Source organism: Protopterus annectens, chromosome 8.part0 (genome assembly GCF_019279795.1).
Source record: "Protopterus annectens isolate FY-2018-M chromosome 8.part0, PAN1.0, whole genome shotgun sequence".
Classification (NCBI taxonomy): Eukaryota; Metazoa; Chordata; order Ceratodontiformes; family Protopteridae; genus Protopterus; species Protopterus annectens.
Window position 1 is genome coordinate 506,108,389 of NC_056741.1, and position 22,596 is coordinate 506,130,984.

Consider the following 22,596-nt stretch of genomic DNA (forward strand, 5'->3'; position numbering starts at 1 on the left):
TTTCTATGTAGTTTGTTCCATCCCTTTTCTAAAGATCCCAGTTCCAGTTGTCTTATCTCTGTTACTATATTCATTACTTCTAGTAAAGTTGGTCTAGACTTTGATTTCCATTTACCAGTAATTGCTTTTTTGGCAGCCATGATAATTAGACCCAGCAAGGCTTTACTATGTCTGGGCAATTCTGATTCTGCATCATAGCTCAAAAAAAATAATCTCCCAAGTCAATCCACTCTGCTCATCTAGCATCTCTGACAGAGTGGTTTGCAGGAAATCCCTAAAGTCAGCCAGCTCACTACACTTCCAAAAACATGTTCCCAGCCACTTGTTTCTTGCCTGTCACACCTCCAACATTTGCTATTTACCTGAGGCAACATTCTTTGGAGTCTACTTGGGGTATAAAAGCACCTATGTAAACACTTTCAGGCAAAGATCCTAAACCTTCTAGACTGTGTTGCATATTTGGGAGATACACATATATCCCCCCCATTGTCTATAGTTTCAGTACATTCTGCACGACAAGACTGTAGAATGCCATCATTTATCTGCCAAACTGAACCAACTGATATTACATGACTTTAAACCTCTGACACTATGCAAAAATGTATTGTAGTTCCCTTTCTGGATGTCATATTTGTGTGAGATTTGGCTCCAAGAAGCAGCATCTTCATGTGATGATTCACTGGTTTCAATCATTTTCTTTTAAGTTGACATCATCCACATAAAAATCAGAGAAGAGACACAAAAATAGTGATGGACTGTTGCCCAAAATCATAAACAGATTTTTCTTATTCCCTTAGAAAAGAAAGTAGCTTAAAATAACAAATGTTATTAGTATGTATCTTGTGAAGTTTGTAACGTTTTGAGTTTTAAATCTCTTTCATTATTTAGTGACTGCAGACCTGCCAGAAACCACAAATATTAGAAAGAACAGACTAAACGTGCATGCAAAATCAGGGGCATTCTGTGAAATGAGTGACATTTGAAAGATATGTATTTTCAACTTTCTTTAACATGAAAAGTAGCAACAAGTATTCTAAATGCACATTAGTCCAACACCCCCTCTGATATTTTTTTCCAGAACTTCTAAAACTAAAAATTTAAAAAATGTAGTTACAAGCTCTACAGTTCCTGCACATATATGTCCTTATCCTATTTGATGTGTTCAGGGACTTATGTGTCTGAGTTTTATAACATAGCTGCCTTTTAATTGATTTTTTGTTTGTAAATGAGAAGTGAGGTCCTGAGTCTATGATGCCTTCAAGTTCTTTAGTGACTAACAATATGTTCCAGTTCTTCTTAAATATATCACAAAATTGACTAACATCACCTGCATATGTAATGGGGAATCTGAGTTTCTCATCCCTGGAGTCGGTTTCAGGATTATCTCCTGTAGTTTGTTCTGAGAAGTAAGGTCTACCCTTCCCTTGACATTCTTGATATACTCCTTCTATGGTGGTATCTATTTCAGTCTGGTTATATCCTCTATCAAGTAGTTCTCCTCTTAACACTTCCATGGACCTCTCCAACTCATCATTTTTACTATGCAATCTTGGGGCTCTCAGGAACTGCCCTTTCATAACATTTTTTTCTAACATGTCTTGGATGCATTATGTTTTTATGTAATATGGAATTATATCTACTTGGTTTTCTATACAAGCTTGTAGCCATCTACTCCATTACTGATTTTTTTTCACTATAGCATCAAGGAATTCTATCTGTTCATTTGAGTACTTACAGGTAAATTAAAAATGGTGTCGTTGTGTGTAGGTAGTCTAAGAATCTACCCAGCATCTCTAATGAGTTTTCACATAGAAACATTTCTACTACAGGGAAATGAATTTAGCAAATATGTTCTGTGATATGCATGTTTTGTGGATCACATGTTTTTTTCTATGGGAAAACTCACACATCAGATAGAATAGGGACATATATGTGCAGGAACTGCAGAGCTTGTAAGTACATTTTCTCATGTAACACGTTTTTATATCCACAGCAAAAGTTTAGAATTCAATTTAATTTTTATTCAGATTGTAGGACTAGAAATATAGTCTGTCTTAGTTTTTGCCAATATTGCAAAGTTTTTTTATGTGGGCAAGACTAATAGAATGCTCAAAGAATGCATTTTATAACAAATGAGGGACACAGTAAACAAAAAGGAGAGTAGTGCCCTAGCTAAATATGTAGAAGCTGAAAGGATGCACCATGTTTTTATGTTTTTTTAATTTTTAGTTTTAAAAGTTCTAGAAGAACATATCAGAGGGGTGACATTAGAAATAGAACAGAAGAGGCTGAGCAAAAAATGGATTCTGCAACTAAATGCAGACAAACCCCCAGGCATTAATTAAACTTTTTCTTTGAAACCATTTTTAAAGGCAAGAGCATTAAAGCACTAATTTCCTTCTACCTGGTTCTATAGGCATTCACATTTGAACTTGCATACTGTTTTTAACAGTTATATGTCTATTTATTTTTTTCTACTATTTTTAAATTAATTGAGTCTGATATAAATATTTAATTGTTTGTCTAAACTGATTGGTTAATTTGCAAATATATATATGTGTGTGTATATATATATATATATATATATATATATATATATATATATATATATATATATATATATATATATATATATATATCAAGGAAGGCATGAGATGTTTTATTAAGTCTGATGAAGCGACCTGGAAGGTCATGAAAGTGCTCACTTTGTCCTTGCTATAAAAAATTTTCCTTCTACTGTGGCAGTTCGACTTTTTATATATACTTTTGGCTCTGAGGTGAAGACCAAGCTGTTCATCTGGTACCTATATTTTTGTCTTTCTCTAAAACAGTACACATGTCAGAATATCTCTGCTAACACCAGCCATGTAACACAAGCAGCACAGACACAATAGTGACAGTATCCCACTATCTGTCACCCATTGTGACTCCATATTGTCAACCTATCTACAGATATCTTGCAGAAACAGGTTTCTAGCTGTAGGTGTAGAACCCGGAGTGCAACCTACCTGGAATGGATTCACACACTCAATACAGAAGGTCATACTGGGCATGCTCCTACACTTAGAGAAATGAAGCCCATGTCTGACAACATAGTGGACTATACATATCTATGAAGCCCATGTCTGACAACACAGTGGACTATACATATCTATGAAGCCCGTGTCTGACAACACAATAGACTATACATATCTATTAGTCACAAATGTCTGTGCACAGACACTAGATTGTACACCATTCATGCTTTGCACACACATTGGAAGGGAATACTCACACATATCCAAGGTCAACACATTATAATATGTCAAACATATACAGACAGGAACATGGGGAAGAGAGAGACAGACAGTGACAGAGAGATTTCCATCATGAGGCCTCTCCAACCCACCACACATCCAATTGGCCAATATCACATGATGTGCTGATATAACTGTAGACATTGCTCTTGGTAGCCCTCAGCCCTATAGTGTCTGTGGTGCTTATGATAACTGTGTAACACGATAGTACAAATCAGTATTCATCTAACATTTGCATACCCAGTACTGTCAAATGTAAAGTTGTGTGTGACTGAGTGTGTGTGTGGTTTTCCAGAGGAATGGTTTATGGCTCATTCACACACACTGTACTTCCCATTGCCCATGATAGCACTCCTCCTGATGTCAGACACCTTGAAATAACCCTCTGGCCAAGACTCATCCCTATAAGCTGCATGGTTCTTGTGATGTGCGTGTAATACTGTAGTGTAAAAACTAGTTAGGTATGAGTTCTAATCCCAGATATGGCAACTGTGAAACTGTGTGTGTGTGTGTGTGGAGATGAATGATTTTGAGGCCATTCACAGTCACTACACCTCCCATTGCCCTACTTTAGCATGCCTGCTGATGTCAGTAACCTTGAAATAGCCTTTTGAAAAAGTGCTAGCCCCATAAGCTCTGTGGCACTTGTAATAACTGCATACTGCTATACTGTAGCATACTACTTTGGTTGGAGTTCTAATCCCAGACTTGGCAACTGTGTGTGTGTGCGTGTGTGTGTGTGTGTCTGTGGAGATGAATGATTTTGAGGCCATTTACAGTCACTACACCTCCCATTGTGCTACTTTTCCATGCCTGCTGATGTCAGTCACTTTGAAATAACCCTTTGGACAGATGCCAGCCCCATAAGCTCCATGGTGCTTGTGATAATGGTGTAATGCTATAGTGTAGCATAGTAGTAGTTAGGTAAAAGTTCTAATCCCAGACATTGCAACTGTGAAACTTGTTTGTTTGTGTGTGTGTGTGTGTGTGTGTGTGTGTGTGTGGAGATGAATGATTTTTTGAGGCCATTCACAGTCACTATACCTCCATTTGCCCTACTTTAGCATGCCTGCTGATGTCAATCACCTTGAAATAACCCTTTGGACATATTTCAGCCCTATAAGCTCTGTGGCACTTGCAATAACTGTGTAATACTGTAGTGTAGCAAACTAGTTAGGTAGGAGTTTTAATCCTAATCCTGCTAACTGTGATAATGTGTGTGTTTCTATGAGAGAGAGTATGTGTGTCTTTGTTGATACCTGACTGTGGACATTCACACTTACTACACTTCCCTTACCCTTCCTTTAGCACTGCTGCTGATGTCACTCACCTTCAAAGATACCTTTGGACAACTCTCCAACATGTAAGCTCTGTGGTGCATGCAATAGCTGTGTAACACTAATAGCAATACATCGTCAGGTAAGGGTTTGAAACTCAGTACTGGTAAGTGTGTGTCATCGATATCCTGTGCAGGTGTTGGGGTGGTTGTGTAATGAAAGGATCCATTGCAGTGTGGGTTTTGCTACATTATTATATTGAAAACCTATATGTCACAATGTCCACATTACAAGGCCAACAGTTTTCAAACACTGTAGAGTTTGTTGTAGACAATCCACAGCCATAAATGTGTACAGCTATGTGCAATTACTATGTGACAGTATGGATTAGTAAACAATATAGACAACCATTATAATACCCAGATACCAGCCTCCACCCACAGATAATACACAAACATGCTTGGCTCTTACTCCCTTCCTTTCTTACTTTGTCTCTGTCTCTCTCTCCCGCTCTGGTGGATGTGGAAAAGTATATCTGTTTTGCATATGCAGCAGATTGACTTTTCTAGATAATGCTCATGATCAGCTGATGGCCTGTGCACGAGTTGGAGTCCCCCACTTGCTAATTGCATTTGGAACAGCTGTGGTATCATTCCTATTCCTGACTGCATGGAAACACACTCCTATAACTAAGCATTTCATGTGGGTGTTGGCCCTTTTCTTTCACTGTGAGCAGGACTTCATATGGTTGTCTGACAAACAGCATCAGAGAGGGTGGTTGGAAATACCTCTTACAACATATACTGTGGAGACAGGCCAACAAACAGGAGGGGGATGTTCCAGACATGGGGACAGGATGTAAGTATTGTTGTTCTACATTTGAAGTAATGTTAGTTTAACAGGGTTTGTGTAGATATGGCTGTTCTACGTGCTTAAAAGTCTGGCATGACAGTATTATGTGATTGAGGAAACTCTCACCTGTAGAGGTATCTGCAGACTGACCAGAGTCTGGAGTCTTAGATGTGGTGTGTTACTCACACATTTCTTATCTTTAGAAATGCAGTAGCATACTCTGATGAATGCAGTCAGTACATGGTGCCATCCATGTGGGTTACTAACTTCATATCCCTCAGAAGAGATATGTCACAACAAACCCTGTTACACCAGGAATTTTCTCAGTTTATCACAGCAATATGTCAATATTGGCCCTGTGTTTGTGCCTCAGTCCCCCAAGTCTGTCACCCTTTGTCTATATATCATGCAGTAAGAGGTGTATATGTACAGTATATCATTATTTACTGACATCATTCCTGATAACAAGCCAGTGATATATCAGACTGCTAGACATGTTATGTATAGTAGGCCTTATATTTGTGGACAAAACCTGGACATTCTGTTGTAGTTTGTACAGTAGTGAGGTCTGTCTACTTATGTTGATTGTTGACAGTGTGTCAGTATTGTGTATCAGTTTATTGTAAATATGTTACTTGGCCTGTGTACAGACTGTGGTAGATGTCAGCGTTCTTGGTCCTGTTCTATCTGATGTTACATGCTGCTCCAGTCTCTGGTACCCTACCAGTGTATATATTTGTAGGGCCAGACTGAGGCATGTCCCATACCACAGTAAGGCATCAGACTGCAGTTTGAATTGGGCCAGTATATGTAGGGTTAGTGTGTGAGTAGCAAATATGAGGATGGTTTTGTTCACACAGTCCATATACTGTACTATTAATTCAGCTTATCATAATGTGACTGTGACTGTGTTGAGATTGGTTGTGAGTATGCACTTTCACACTGGTGGCTGTTACTCCATAATGTTACATGCCTGTACTGCCTGCTGTATTTGCAAGTACATGTGTGTTCTCCCATAGGAAACTTGGTCAGTGGTGTGGCAGTCTGCCTGTAGTTTACACAGTGCTTTGTGACATGCCTAGAAGCTCAGTGTATTAACCTAGTGTAATTTTATGTCCAGATATTTGTCAGATGTACTGTTGCCTGACCACCATATGAGTTGTGTATTTCTGAAAAGGCAGTGGGATGCTGTGAACATGTATGTCACTAACTAGTGGGAAGTATGTGGGCTTGGGACCTCTGTTCCTCCGGTAAATATGTGTTAGGACAGACAGGAGAGTGTGAATGCATCAACTGTGTGAGCTTATGTATTCCAGTATTTGTGTGATATCCCCATTTTCATGGCAGTAAACATCCCCTTTGTCAGGCTTGGTCCACACATCTTGCACTAAGGAGTTCTGTATATACCTCTGGACTGACCAGATTGTGTCAGACTGTCCATGTTTATTGGTGATATTTCTGCTGTATTCCACAGGATCACTACTGTGATTTGTGTGGTACTTCACTATGATGATTTTTATGATGTTTTTCAGTAACTGATGGCGTACATGTCAGTATCAGAAGTGACTTTCTACACAACATGTCTGTTGACACAACCCCTGTTACTGTACAACATTCTACATTTATACCTGCAATACTTACATTACATTCCCTTGCACTAAGAGGTTATGACTTATGGTGCTGAGGTATGACTCCACTACACGTTATGGGCATATGTTATATGTACATGCATACACATAGCTATACACACACACACACACATACATAAATATATATATATATATATATATATATATATATATATTTATATATATATTTATATATATATATATAGATATATATATATATATATATATATATATATATATATATATATATATATATATATTTATCTACAGAGAGAGAGAGAGAGAGCCATATCCTTGTTATGTGTAAACATGAATGTTGTATATACTTTCCCAGATGAATCACACCATATTTATATGATATTTGTATATTTAGAATAAAAATGACTGATTCAACATTATTTTCACTTACAAGAACTAAACAATTGTAGTCAAAGCAGTTGTTCACTACTATTCAGTATGCATACTGAATGATATATTTGTAAAAACAACAGACATGTTTGCAGCTCCGATGACTTAGTTATTAACTGCTGTGACTATAGTGTAGAGGGTCCTGAGTTCAAGACCTCTGCAAGGGCTATTTATTCTGTTGCTAGGCAGAACAAGGAATGTTGGATACAGAGCAGTTAAGGCAGTTCTGAACAGCTTTAAACAGGTTTGCATTAGTTTGCACAAAGCTGTGTGCTGCTAATGTACAGTTAAATTAATAAGTGCTGACACTGTGTTGGCTTCACTTACCAGTGTGCAAATGTGCTTAGCATTTACATTTAAGCAATGCTTACACCTGCTAAGCAAAGCTCAGCCCTGGTAACCAGTGATCACATTCCAGTTTGATAAAATAGCAAGGTAATCACATTTTCAATACATTTATTTAATTCCATGCACATAACATGCATCTATGTGCTGTCATTACAGTAGCCAGGGATGTAACTATACTGTATGGGGCACCTGAGTATAGATGGCTAATACAACAATCTTTTCTCTTTTTATGTGTTTCATACATGGGTAGTATCCCAGGTCATATGCAGTCACACTTGTATGCATTGTATCATTGTGTTACTACTTTTAACAGTGCTTTTCCAAGTAAGAGTAGATTGCAGATTGTAGTACTAGAACCATACACCTCTGCATGCAAAGCTGGACTCTGAGTACTGACTATCGTGTTCTTGATGTATGAGCTGTATGTTATTAAGTATCTCCTATTGGATATTGCTCTGATATGTCGATATTAACTGTACACTACTATCTGTTTATGACATGTCATTGAGGGATACTGTCATGTAGTAATAGCATACCTATTAGTGTCAGACGTCTATCTGTCAAAACATTCATCCTAATGCATAACCTGTTGGCTAGCTGATTTATGTCTGTCCTCTGTACAGATGTGCAGATGTCAGATATCAATCTTGGCTGCTTACAGGCACTCTATGATTGACTGACACTGACATGTCTGCCCAGCTGTGTTATGAATGCCTCAGCTAGAAAACCCCACCCTGTGTGCACCACATGCCATGGGTACCTCAACCAGACTACCGCAGTCAACAGAACATTTTGGGTATAGGTCTCTAACCCAGACACTGGCCATGTTATACAATATATGTTGCATACATGTCAATTGGAGTACCTCACTAGCCCTCTGCAAAAGAAAGCCAGATGACGGGATGTTGAATTTAACTGTCACCCTGGGGATCACACAAGTGGCATCAGCTGATAGATGGCCTGCTGACAAATGTCAGGTGGCATGATACCAGTGTACCCACATGCCTTACTCTTCTCATCTCTCCATGGATATTAGCCTGGTACACACCTAGGAACACCTGCACCTACAGACCCCAGTACTGACAAATGTGTCAGTGTGCAATACTGAGAATAATAGTGTTTGTGTGTTTGTAAACGTGTTGACAATACCCTGGGGGCCTTCTCACCCACTACACTCCCCATTGCCATAATTAGTAATGGCTGCTGCTGTAATTGAAGTTAAATGTACCTTGTCACACTCTTCACTCTATGGGCTACTTTGAGCTTGCAGTACCAGCATAACACTGTTCTACAAATGGGTAGATAGGTGTGGGTTACCGTCTGAGTCCTGGCAAGTGTGTGTATGTGTGTGAGTGTGCATATTTGTAGGAGACAGCATTCTGAGGCCACATTCTCCAACTACAATAAACCTCGCTATACATTATAAGGGATAGTGATGTTGCTGACATTAGGAGAGCCATGACAAACCCTCACCCTACTATCTCTGTGGCATGTGCAATAAATGCTTATCCCTGTAGTAGCACTGATTAGATAGACAAGGGGTTGTATTGCAGTCCTGGTCAATGTGTGATTGTGGGTATGTCAGAGCATTATCATGGGTTTCAGTGAGTACAATATCCAATGTGGGGTGTGGGTGCTGGGTATACTGTTGTTACACTATGGTACCACCAGTACATGTCCCAAGTTCCACTGTATGAGGACCACTGTCACCATCAACCATATAGGTAACTGATTACACTATCCAGTCCAACAATGCATGTGCTGTGTGCAAAATCTCTGTAACAGAATGAACTCACTGACAAGGTAGTTAGCACTGTTAAACCCAGGTCTGTCAAATATGTCTATGACTGTATGTGCTTGTCAATGTGTATATGACAGTATGTCATACTATGCTTTGTTAATTAACAAACAGTACATCCCCCATTACGATATTGTACAAGGCCTGGTGATGTTCTTCACTTAACAGGAAACTCAGGACACACTTCATACTGAAAGCTCTGTGGTGTGTGCAATTAAAGCCAAACACATTAGTAGCAATAAGTACCTAGGTAGGGGTTCTACTCTCAGTGTTTCCAAGTACGTGTGTGTGTATGTGAAAGGATTTACTTCAGTTTGCTGTAAATATATGTCCCAGGAGTTCATTTGTCCGAGAACTAACTGGCTAAATTAACATTTCAAAGCAATCATCTTGTGGAAATACATTCAAGCAAAACTAGTAGTGTATGTGTACATGCCCTCTTCCCCACTGTACAGCTGTACAGTGATACAGGAGTTGGTATATATACATGGGTGTGGTTGTTGTGGCCACAGCCACCCACATCGGGGTTATTGTTGTGCGTATCCCCCCGCATAGTGTGCTGTTAGACTATACAGTTTATGTTAACAGGTTATGCAGTTGTTAATGACACTATATGTGGTTCTACACCAACCCACACCCTCCAAAGTGGGGGGCTGTGCCACCTAGGCCAGCATAGCTATGTTTACCAACTCTAGGATTGAACTACATTGAGGAAGAAGACATATACCCTGCCAGTACCATTGTCAATGACATTAAACTGGCGAACTGATTATTTCCTGATGTGATGTTTTGGCAATTTGGTCTGGGTTGAATTACATAGACCAAAATGAATTCACAGCAATATGAACTACATCCATCTGAACAGTATTTTCTGTGTATTGCATCAAGACCAAAGTGTGTGTGTGTGTGTGTGTGTGTGTGTGTGTGTGTGTGTGTGTGTGTGTGTGTGTGTGTGTGTGTGTGTGTGTGTGTGTGTGTGTTATTCGTGGGCATTTGGTGTGTGCCACACAGTACACTTACAATTTTCCACTGTAGAAGAGCTGCTGACATCAGCCACCATGAACTCACCTGTATACACCGTTAAGACCTATCAGCCATGTGGCACATGCAGTAACTGTTATACAGACCTGTTACCTGTGTTCAGCTGTACCCGGGATATTACACAGTCAATGTGTCACCACAGTGCTACACCACCCTGTAGGATAGGACAGCAGACCAACATCCTGCTGACATAGACACCTAGAACACAAACAGAATATATTATGGTGACCACAATCAGTCAGTGTTAATAACAGCTATAATGCATCATGGCTGGACAGATACACACCCTGATGTGTAAGCATTAATCATTCCAGCTGAAAACAAATTAAACACCATTATATTGCTAAACCTTAGGACATTCACCCTGTGCATGAGAACCACATCAGCATGTCCCTGCAGTGATGGTATAGATGACAGGGATGTGGCACAGGTATCATCATATGCACAGGGTGTGTCTCAGGTTTGCCGAGGCCTAGGATGAGCTGTTTCATTGACATTATGTGTGTGGGTTAGGGGTTTCTTTATTAAATGGGCTGTGCAGATGTGGTGTGTGTAGGTATGGAGGTGCCCTAGCTGTGTTGAAGTATGTGTGTGTATGTATGCACACATCTGCCATGTGGCTGCCCTATACAGGGGTTTATTGGACAACTGCAGACTGTACATGGCAGGGTGTACAGTTCACTGTCTGTGTCCATGGACTTGAGAACTATGCCTGCCAATGGGGTTCATGGGCACTACCAGGCAGAAGCCCAGAGATGTTAGTCTATCCTGATGATGACAATTTTCCACTGGATCTGCGTCCCTTTTGGGACATGCCAGGACCACATGCATGTGGTCTCTGCATTGTGATGTGGACAGCACCTCCCTGCAGTGCTGTTACTGGTACTGCCACTACAGGAGCAGCCGTGAGTTGTTTCATGTCCACGTAGACCTCCACCTGTTGGTGTTGCTGACCTACGTCCACATGGCCGCTGTTCTACTCCCACCACATTCTCTACCACAGACACCACATGGTCGAGGATTCTCTCCATATCACCCAAATGTCTATCCAGGACCTCTGCAAAATAACGGTGGGCACCTGCAAGATCATGGATGTTGTCAAGTACAGCAGAATACGTAGTCCTCTGGAGGCTCAGACTCTGTCTGTTGTAAGATTCCATATATGCGTGTGCCTCCATGATGGCCCAAAACATGCATCTGTTGACACCTGCTGTGGCAGTTCTGCCAGGGGCATGATGGTCAGCAGCCCTCCTATGAGCACACCTGTGCATCTGCCTGTGTGTTACCTTGCCGGTCATCCGGCTATTCCTGCTGTGTACAGACAAATTTGCCATAGTCCCCACATTACCCTGTCCCATACCACCACCCGCCAGCTGTCCCTCATCTATGACCACTGGTGATGGGATATTTATGGACATTGAGACTGTGTTTTGTGATGGGGTGGATAAAAGTGGGATGTCAACCAATGGGAAAACTTCAACCCCTGACAAAACTGCCTGTGCCTCACCATGCTTATCATCATTGTCAGAGTCTGTATGAACACTTACATCAGTCTGCCTCCATGAGGGACAATGACCAACCTCGCCACCTGTGAGGGGCAAACAAAAAATGTAATTTAAGACCTGTATGTTATGGTTTACCTCTATACACATACACACACACACACACACACACACACACACACACACACACACACACGCACACACACACACACACACACACACACACACACACACACACACACACACACACACACTTACAGTTGAGGTGGCACAAAGATATTACACAGACCTTTTATTACTCAACAGTCAAAATGCATGACATATGGCACTCAACAGCATGCACTGCAGTCATACTCAATCCCTGTTACCAACATTATAAATCTCTGTGATGCATGAGTTGTGTTAGTAGGTGATGCCTCTTCCCCTGGAACACACTGCACCCATGTACACAGTATTGCTGTGCACCTGTACTGCACACTGGCTTATACTATGCATCATATCTCAAGAGTGTACACACCATTGCTGAATGTGTATATGTGTGGCAGTAATGTTTGCTCTGTTGCTCACAACCCCTATGTGTTTGTCTGAAACATACCTGGGATGATATGAGAACTGATTTCAAAAGTTAATGCCTGACCTCTGATTTGCAGATCTCATCATCAGCAGTGAATGTTTAAGCAATACAATCCGATTACACTGACAACCTTCAAAGCTTAATGTGGATATGAGGAGGGTACATACTCTTGTTGACATGCCAGCCTCTTCCATAGTATGCAATGCGGCCACAATACTGCATATGTTAACATTAAACACACCTGATATGTGACATATGACCTGTGCAATCCAATGCAGCATCAAACAAATGTGTTAGTTGTGCAGATGGTGAATGAAATGCATACAATATGTGGGCTGCATAAGTGTGCACACCCTTAACACAATGGTTTGTTGCAGCACCTGTTAAGTGAACTACAGCACTCACTATTCCTGGCAGGGGTATACTAGCATGGCCCTTCTTCACTTGCCATTATTTGGTCACTCGCCCAACTAATATCCCCCAACTATGCCAGATTGCAAGGTCAGCTCATGTGCACAGCCCCTGGAGGTCACACAGCACCGTCACTATTGCTGTAGTGTCAGGGTTATGTCTGACACAATTCATGACCTTTACTGTGTTCAGTACAGCCATTCTTAGTGAGCTTGGATGTATGCTTCAGCTAACTTTTGTGTTTCAGGATGACACCCCTCCCCATCCTCAGCCTTATTGCAGATGCTTGACAACTATGAGCCACACATGAGTATTATTTTGCAATGTTCCAAATTCCAAATGCCATGTCTACCAGCCTAGTTCCTGCTAATGAACAGCAAACCTAAAGGTGAACACTGGCACCAGCAAGGTAAAAATGGGAATGGTGGCCTTGAGGTGGAGTGAGGTGTTGCTTGTGCACCACATGTATCTTTATGAATACTGTCTGTAGGTTTTAGCCTTGGTATCATGACACCATTAGACATTGTGACACATACCTTTGGGAGACTTGACGTTATGCATATACTATCTGTAGAGAGCCCTGGATGATGTTGCCTGTGGAACAACTCTTCCGGCTGATTACACTAACACATAGTCCACACTTATGGAGATTCCAGGTGATTGTCGACACAGGTACTGCACAGGTAGTACTTGCTAGACATTCCTGCAAGTCTCTCAGTGTTGCTGCATGTTTCTGGGCAGCCTCCATGACCAGTTTGCAACATGTGTTGTCATCTGTTTTGGATGGGCATCTGTTTATTTTCTACATAAATGTTGTCCTATACTTCATACACACATACATGACTGTTTATATGCAATGGTGAGGTAAGGCTACTTTTCTCACTTCTGAGTGCTACCTTTCAGATATGGAATCCATTTCATGGTTTTCAAGATGCGTGCAAGCCACGGCTGCCTATGTTGCAGGTGAGTGGGCAAATGTCATGGACATACTTCTTGGACAGCACACCATTACTTGGTGTGACATTGAGCTCCTGTACTTGATGGAAGGTGCGTACTCAAGAAGAGTGAATGCTGTCAGTACCTCACAAGGTGCTTCCACAATATGTTATTTGGAGTGTGTGGACACATATGCTTCCAGTGTATGTCAAGGTATGTATTCCCCATATTTGTTGTCCTAACATATGATTCCATATTACACATTCATTGCTCATGTTAGGATCACATTACAAGTTGTAAAAGGTGTGGAATGTGCTTTTATGATTTACCATTGTTTAGATCACAAGCAGTTGCCATTGTAATAGTAGTGTATACACTGTTGTAACCCCTGTATAAAGTTAATGTTTCAGACATGTCCGTACTGTAGGACATTTGTCCACCATTATGTTCATCTCTGTCCACACATCTTGCACTGACAGGTTGTTAGGTATACTGCAGGACTCTTATATACCCTTTCAGATATGCAACCATGGTGACCACTGTGATGCAGTGCAGTTAACAGCAACAATAAGTGAACATGCACAGCATGCATTATGGGTAGGTGTGTTACAGGTGTACATGGCAAATAGCATGGCCATAACATGGCTGGTGTATTGGCAAACCTAAACAAAACATCTCCATACTCACCAGCTATAGGCTGCTGCCCCAATTGTATACCAGAGGAACCTAAATAGTTGTGTGAGAGGCATACTGTCAGTAGCCACACCTGTGGCATTGGTATAGGGTGTGAGCAGAATTTCAGCACATCAACAGTACACACCCACAATACTAGAGATTATGCATATCTGTTCATTACTATACTGCAGCAACAGACTCCCTTATCTGACATATGCATGTTGATACTTCAAAGATGAAAATGGATAAGCAACAGTGGCCTACCAATGTACCCTGGGGCCTTATCTGCACACTTCTCGTCCATTGTGTGGGTGGCACCCACCTCCACAATGCTGTCTTCAGCTTGCTGGCTTTGCTGGCATGCAGGTGCCCCAAGGCTGGTGAGGAGCTCCTCAGCATGTGTCAGTGGGGGCTGGATGGCATGACCCCCACCTGAGGCTAGCTGGTGCCTCCTAACTGCAATGGCAAGCTGATGGGAGTGGTGGATCAGATAAGTGCAGCGATGCAGCACCTGCTCATAATTGTGGTTGTGCAGGCCAACATCATTTACCCTGTGGACGAGCTCGTTCCACAGGACGATCCTCTCCTGCAGATCCTGGGCCCTGCACACAAATAGAATGGCAGGATGGACTATGAGGAACTGTATTATAGCATCATTTTCCAGGGGTGTGTATGTGGGCAGGCATACCCAGGACATTGTACCTGGAAGACATAAACAGGAAAAAACATCAGAGGAACACATACAGCTGTCCATGTGCACATCAACAGTGGGTATTACATGCAAATAATCCAGATTATACCATAACACTGTAAGCTATCATGGCTTGTACATTTTGCATTACACTCCTGGCCCTGACCTGCCCAGTTCCCCCAATGTTGGACACTTAATGGCATAATCCACTACACATCATTCATTTCTGTATAGAGGGATGACAGTGGCCATCTTCCATGTTGATGGTGGCATGAGTGTGTTTGACTGTAGTGTGTGATGGGGTCATGAGCACACACCTGTGTTAATGTAGGAGGCAAACGGTGATGCTCTCATGTCTCATGGAGACTTGCTGTTGTTGCCATCAGTTGGCATTATGTCCATGCTCACCACTGATGTGGGCAGGCGTGTGGGTGATGTGCATATTCCCCTGTACTACTGCTGCGGAAAGGGTGCCACTGTTCCAGCCTATTCTGTCTGCTGCAGGTTGCTAGCATCCATGGCATGTGAGTATGAGGTGTGCTTTACCCCCAGTACAGGTTGAAAAGTGTTACTGGCTCTGATAATGCATACATATGTGTAGACATGGTTGCAACTGGCCTTGTTGGTTTGCATATGTCTGATTTCTAGTCATAGTCAGCCTTACAGGAGGTCACCTGTGAACCTACATGCTTGCTCAGATAGAGGTGCATTTGCTTCCAAGTTGTGGACTGCACCTATGTGTCCCTGTTCAGCTACTATAGCAACCTATTATATGCTTATTGTCTTGGTGGTGTCCACCATGGGGGGTTACTCTATCATTGTGGAGGATGGCTGTACAGGTAAGGTACTGCAATTCCATATAGCTACAGTGGATATGAAGTGCACACACCCCTGTAACAACGCATGGTATTTGTGCAATTGGAACATGACCCCACAAAAGCACATGTCAACACAATCCCCACCTGTGATGTGTCCTATAGCCTTCTGAGTTCAATAGGGAACATAGCAACCTGTCCTGTGGAAACAGATAGGTTCATAGGTTCATGGGTGTGTACTAGGCTAATGGCCCAGGAGCCTTTACAAGCCTAGACCATGGGATTACCCTAGCATCGTGCCATCCAACCTTAGTTCTCAGAGCCTGTCGAGTAATGCCAGTGGAGTGATCCTTGTGGTGAATTTTATATTTCCCATCCACTCATCAAGATTTCTCTTGAAGAGGGCCAGTGAGGTGCTCTGCTTGACATGTATGGGAATTCTATTCCATAGCATGGGCAGTCTCTGGGTTATGAACTTGTCCCTCCGGCATATGGGAATGAATACTCAGTAAAGTAAGCCAGTTGAATGTGTGTGCACACCCTTACACTGGTTTGTTGTGTAAACACCTGCTGAGATGATTACAGCATCCAGTTGTCTTGGTTTGTACTCTAATGTCATATCACACCTTCACTTGGCAATGGTTGCTAACCTTCCATGAAACAGCTTTGTTTCTTTTTAAATATAATTTTACAGGTTATGGGTCACAGTTAAGGTGAAAAATGTTTTGACATGCCTTCCTGTGGTCTCTTTGGCATACAGCACACAGACCTGGCACAGACCTGGCATTCCAACAGGGGTGTGTATACTTTGATATCCTGTGTATATGGGTGTTGTTATAGCTGTTAGTGGTAGGCATATACAGTGGATCATAACACAGTTGTACACTTCTCTGATTACTACTTGAAAAGCATGCCTACTGTAGTACCCATATCAGTGTCATGGCAATGCAACAATCAGTAGCAGTACACATTTTATTTTGTTCTATGCAATGACAGTGTGGGTGTTGTCCCTTTACCTTTCAGGTCTTGTGTACACAGGCCAACTACATGTTTGTATAAGGTTCCAGCTCTAGGGACAGTGTGTGAGTATTGCTGTTATATGCATCAAATACTGCTAGTTTTACATGTTTTGTGTGTGCATGGTAGTTTTGCATGGAATGCAGTCTGTCTACATAGCTCTGAACTGTGGGCCTATCAACATGATGGCCAGAGGATTGGGTGTTATGTTTTGTCTGTTTCTCACACAGGTCTTGTCCCTGATATATCAGTGGCATTCTCTCCATTGATTGCTATCAGTGCATGGCAAAATCCATTTGTGTTTCTGACTTCATATTCCTGAGTAAGGGTATGATGCAACCAATCCTGTAAAACCAGCAACTTTCACAGTGTATAACAGTAGTATTTCAAATATGTCCCTGTTTCAGCCTCTGTCCTCAACCTATATACCAGGCTTTGTCCAGATGTCATGCAGTAGAAGGTTGATAGTTAATGGTCTATCATTACTTAGTGCTGACATTCCTGCTATAATTCCAGTGATGTTGTGAACTCCTGCACAAGTTGTGGGGTAGGGTCCCTATATATGAGGGCTACAGTTGGACAAAACATGTGTGACCCTTTACATTCTGTAGGTCAGTGTATGGAGAGCAGTGTTATGTGCCATTGTAAGACATTTTATGGGGGAGGGGTATTAGATATTTTTAACCTAGGCTGTTACCACATGTGAGGAATATCAGTAATAAGAAACATTAAGGTATATGGCTGTACATTTTCCTATGTTTCACCATGGAAACAGTGGTGGGCTAGAGCTTACTGTCTTGCACACATTTCTGTTTGTCAGTGTGATAGTGGCATTTTAAGTTAAGCATTTTTATGTAATGGATAGATTTACATTGTGACAACTGATACTTTCCCCCTAGGGGATTGAGTACAGAGTGTAATTGGAGGCTGTTGAACTACATCTGTAACTAAGTGTTGATTGATTCTCATCTTCAAGGCAAGTGTGTTTTTCACTGTTGTACTACTTGAAGGCTTTAGCCTAGACAGCAAAGTTATGTTTTGCAGATTACTGTATCATATGTTTTCTTTGAGAGTTGAATTAATCAGTTATTATGTATTTCAAACACATAAATGCTATAAGAAATGGCATAAATAACTGAAATAGTAGACAAATAAACATGTATATGTATTCAAACTGAGTGTGGTGTCATGTCCTTTGCATTGCATGTGGGTATATGTTTCATGCAATAATTCTCATTTGTTGGAAAAAATCAGACACTGACCATTTGAAAAGGTGGCAAATGTAGGAATAATGGCTGTTTGATATACTTTGCACCCTCTATATATACTCCCCAGGATTCACGAAGCTTGCGCCAGGTGCAGGAGTAGCGTCGGTATTCCAACACCAAATATGGGCGCCGAGCGATGCAGGTACGAGATGTTTTCATGTGCACTACCTGCGTATGCTACGCCGGCACATCTTTCAGCTCCTGTATGATAATCACCCCATTTGCAGCAGTGTAGCATGCAAATGAGGGTAGTTAGTGATCCAGAAAGTGGTGCAGGTGTAGTGTAAGCATGCAGAAATGTAAACTATAAAAAACAGTTTACATTACTGCAAACATAAAATCAGAGCCATGTCAGGAAGCCAATCACATGTATTATATTGTTAATATATGCCAATGGCTAAATATATAGCCAGTGGCATTAAAAAACATGTACAAAATGTAAAAATAACATTATTATTTTATCTCGTGCTATCAGGAAGTTTAAAGCATAGGGCAGCGGCGCGCAAATGGGATCGTAAGAAAAATAGAAAAAAAATAAAATAAAATAGCAATGTAACACATATCATGATTTCCCCATAATAGTAAATGACAGGCATGTTACACCACACCATGGTGCAGCTGTTGCTAAGGGGCTGTGTTAGTGTTATGCTTGGTTTCTAGGAATTAGTAGGCAATTTAATGCAAATGAGAGGAGTTATACTGAATCACAGATTTCCCCCTGGTGTAAGGATGCACCTCACGGTGTAGTGTTATAATACTGAGGTGCGACCATGAGATAAAGATGACAACAAGAGACGGGTGTGTCACCTTTGTTGTAAGCACATTGGAGCAATGCTAATCCGGTTTGCCCGTAGGTAAGCAAAGCTAAAGGAAAGGTGTGTGTTTAACTGGCTTTAGCTTTGGCTAGCTGAGAGCACACAAGGTAACCAAGTATGCATGTGAACGGAGATTAAAACGTGCTTAAACCCGGTAAACGGGTATGCGCGGCGCTCACTGGAGCTGAAACAGGAAGGATTTATAAAAAAAAAAAAAGGAAATGCTGCAGCAGGGAAATTGGAGTACAAATGAGCAATTAACACCTAGGAACCTACAGTGGGCCATTGACAGCAGCTAACAAGGCTGCTAGCAGCTACCCACAAAACAGGAAAGGGGAGAGGCTGTTCTACAAAGAAAACAGTAAAGTGTCACAGCAGAACAAAGTAGAACTGCATTATATCAGCTACATAACATACTTTGCAACACACGACTGGGTAGGGAAAGTTGTTGTGTCTTTCGGCTTTTCCCAGTTGGGGGTCGCCACAGCGGAATTCCAGTCTGCTAATGATTGGCAGTAGATTTTTACGTGCCAGGGTGCCGGCCCTGACGTACAACCTTCAACGAAGGTACACCCATTCACGCATGTCTCCACACAGAAGACGCTCTAGCTGAGAATCGAACAGGACGTCTTACTGTGAGGTGACAATGCTACCGCAGCACCACCACCGCAGTGTGTGACTGGGTAGGGAAAGTACAAGACAATAAAGCTGGCATGTGGATGCATGCCTGACAATGGGAGGTGATCTAGGTTTAAAAGGGAATTAAAGGGCAACAGATGAATCAAGCCAGGAAAGCACAACTCCACACTACAGCCCCCACACTTGCATTAATCAATATAAAACCCATAAGTAAGATACCTTCCAGCTAGAACTGCTCACACACAGCCAATTACATCAGCAACATCTATAGCACAATAGTATAAAGTGTGAAAGCACCTCACACACACTTGTTTTTTCCCATACACACTGCACCATTAGTGTATACAAACGGGGAAGTTTTAATATGTACATGTTAGGGGCTGCCACTGCTTTGATCCATCAGCATGTGATGGAGACTGAAGGTGGCGAGGAAGATGATGCTGACAACCACCGCAGGCACCAGAGGAGTAGAAGAGTGTTCAGACCCAGGGTAACCTACCAGTGGCTACATGATCTGGAGATAGTAGAGTGTTACAGGGTGGACAGGGACACTTTACAGTAACTTGTGGAGCTGTGCTGGCCACACCTCAGAGCCAGAACAAACAGAAAAGAACCCATCCCAGTGGATACCAAGGTATGTGTAAGCTTGAGAATACTAGCCACAGGTACCTTCCAAAGGCCAACTGGGGATATCATGGGGATCTCTCAGGCATCAGTATCTGGGGTACTCCACCAGTTCCTGGATGCCATATTACCACATGCCAATGAGTACATATACTTCCCCCAAATGCAGGAGGAGTTGGTCAGCAATATGCGCCTCTTCCACCATGTGGCAGAATACCCGGAGGTACTGGGTGCAATAAACTGCATGCACATACACATCAAGTCACCACCCTGTGAGCAGGGTAGGTGCTACATAAACTGCAAGGGATACCCCTCCATCAACTGCCATGTCATGTGCAATGCCCAGGGCTTTATCATGGATGTGTATGCTGGCAGCCCTGGAAGCTATACCGACTCCCACATCTGGCATGCTTCACAGGGGTATCAGGCATCTGTCAAGGGGGACATTCCATATGGCCATCTGGTGGGGGATGCTGGCTATGCACTGGAACCGTGGATGATGATACCCATCAGAAATGCACACACACCCATGCAAGAATGCCATAATGAGACACATGCACAAACCAGAATCATTATAGACCGTGTGTTTGGAATGCTCAAATCATGGTTCCGTTGCTTGGACATATCCGGTGGAGCCTTGCAGTACTCTTCAGCCACATGTGCCCACAACTTCATAGTATGTGCCAAGCTACACAATATGATCCTGTGGAAATAGCTGCAGCAGGGAGAGAATGGTGAAGGCCCTCACAGCCCACCACCATTGCCAAGGGCCCCACAGGCACAGAGAGACTCAGACCACGAGCACCCTGAGCCAGCCCCTGAAGGCAGATGGAGGTGAGCCCAGTATGCCCATGCCTTGGCAAGGAGTGAGCGTATAGCACACACACACACTGACAGTGTAGGCACCTAGGGACTGACACCTTTCTCCAACTGCACACACAGTAAAAATGGATGGCACACACACAAGACTACCTGTAAATTGTCATGTATAGGCAGTCTACTGTGTGCATTCAACATAGGCAACCGGCAACTATTGCACACACAACTGCTATTGGCACAAGGTAAGTCAACACCTGAACAGTAAATGAAGCTATCAGCATATACTGCTACTGTATGTATAGGTTCATAGGTTCATAGGTAGGTACCAGGCTAACTGCCTGAGGGCAATCATAAGCCTAGCCAGAATGTGTCAGCTTTTGCCACACCATCGATTAATTAACTGTCCCTCTGTCAAGCAGAGCCAATGGTGGAATCCCTGGGGTGTATTGACCATTCCCCATCCAGTCTTCAAGGTTCCTCTTGAAGAGTATTAGTGAGGGGCTCTGTATAATGTAATTAGGGATGTTGTTCCAAAGCATGGGGAGTCTCTGTGACAGGAATCTGTCCTTCCAGCATGTCCTAGTTATTGCTGCGGCAAGGTTTAGCTCACTAGAGCACATGTCTCACTGTGACATGGATTTTCTTAGTAGGATCATATCCATTAAGTCTGGGTTGGACATGGCTTTGTAGGCCAGCTGAGATAATTTCTGACTAAATGAAATGCCACTGAGTACAGCTGGAGTTTATTCAGTCTGGCTGCATAGGACATATGTTTGAGGCCAGTAATTCTCTTTGCGAGGTACTCCCGTGATCTTTCCAGCTGTTGGAAGTGTCTTCCGAGGTACATCCCTAATGGGGGTATTATACTCTATGATGGTCCTGATGAGTGACGAGTAACAGGGCGCTATAACTTCAGTATGTCTAGATGCAAACCCTTTAGTAATTAGATGGGCTACATTGAAGGATGTCCTAACTACTTTGTAAATATGATTGTCAAAGGAGAGATTACTATCTACCTTAGTCCCCAGATCTCTTATTAACTCATCTGTAGTAAGGGGGCTGCCACCTATGTGGTAATTTGTGGGTGTTTCATTTTCCAAAACAGAATGACTATGCAGTTTGTGATATAAGTTTATAAATTAGCACTAGGCTAACTGTCCTT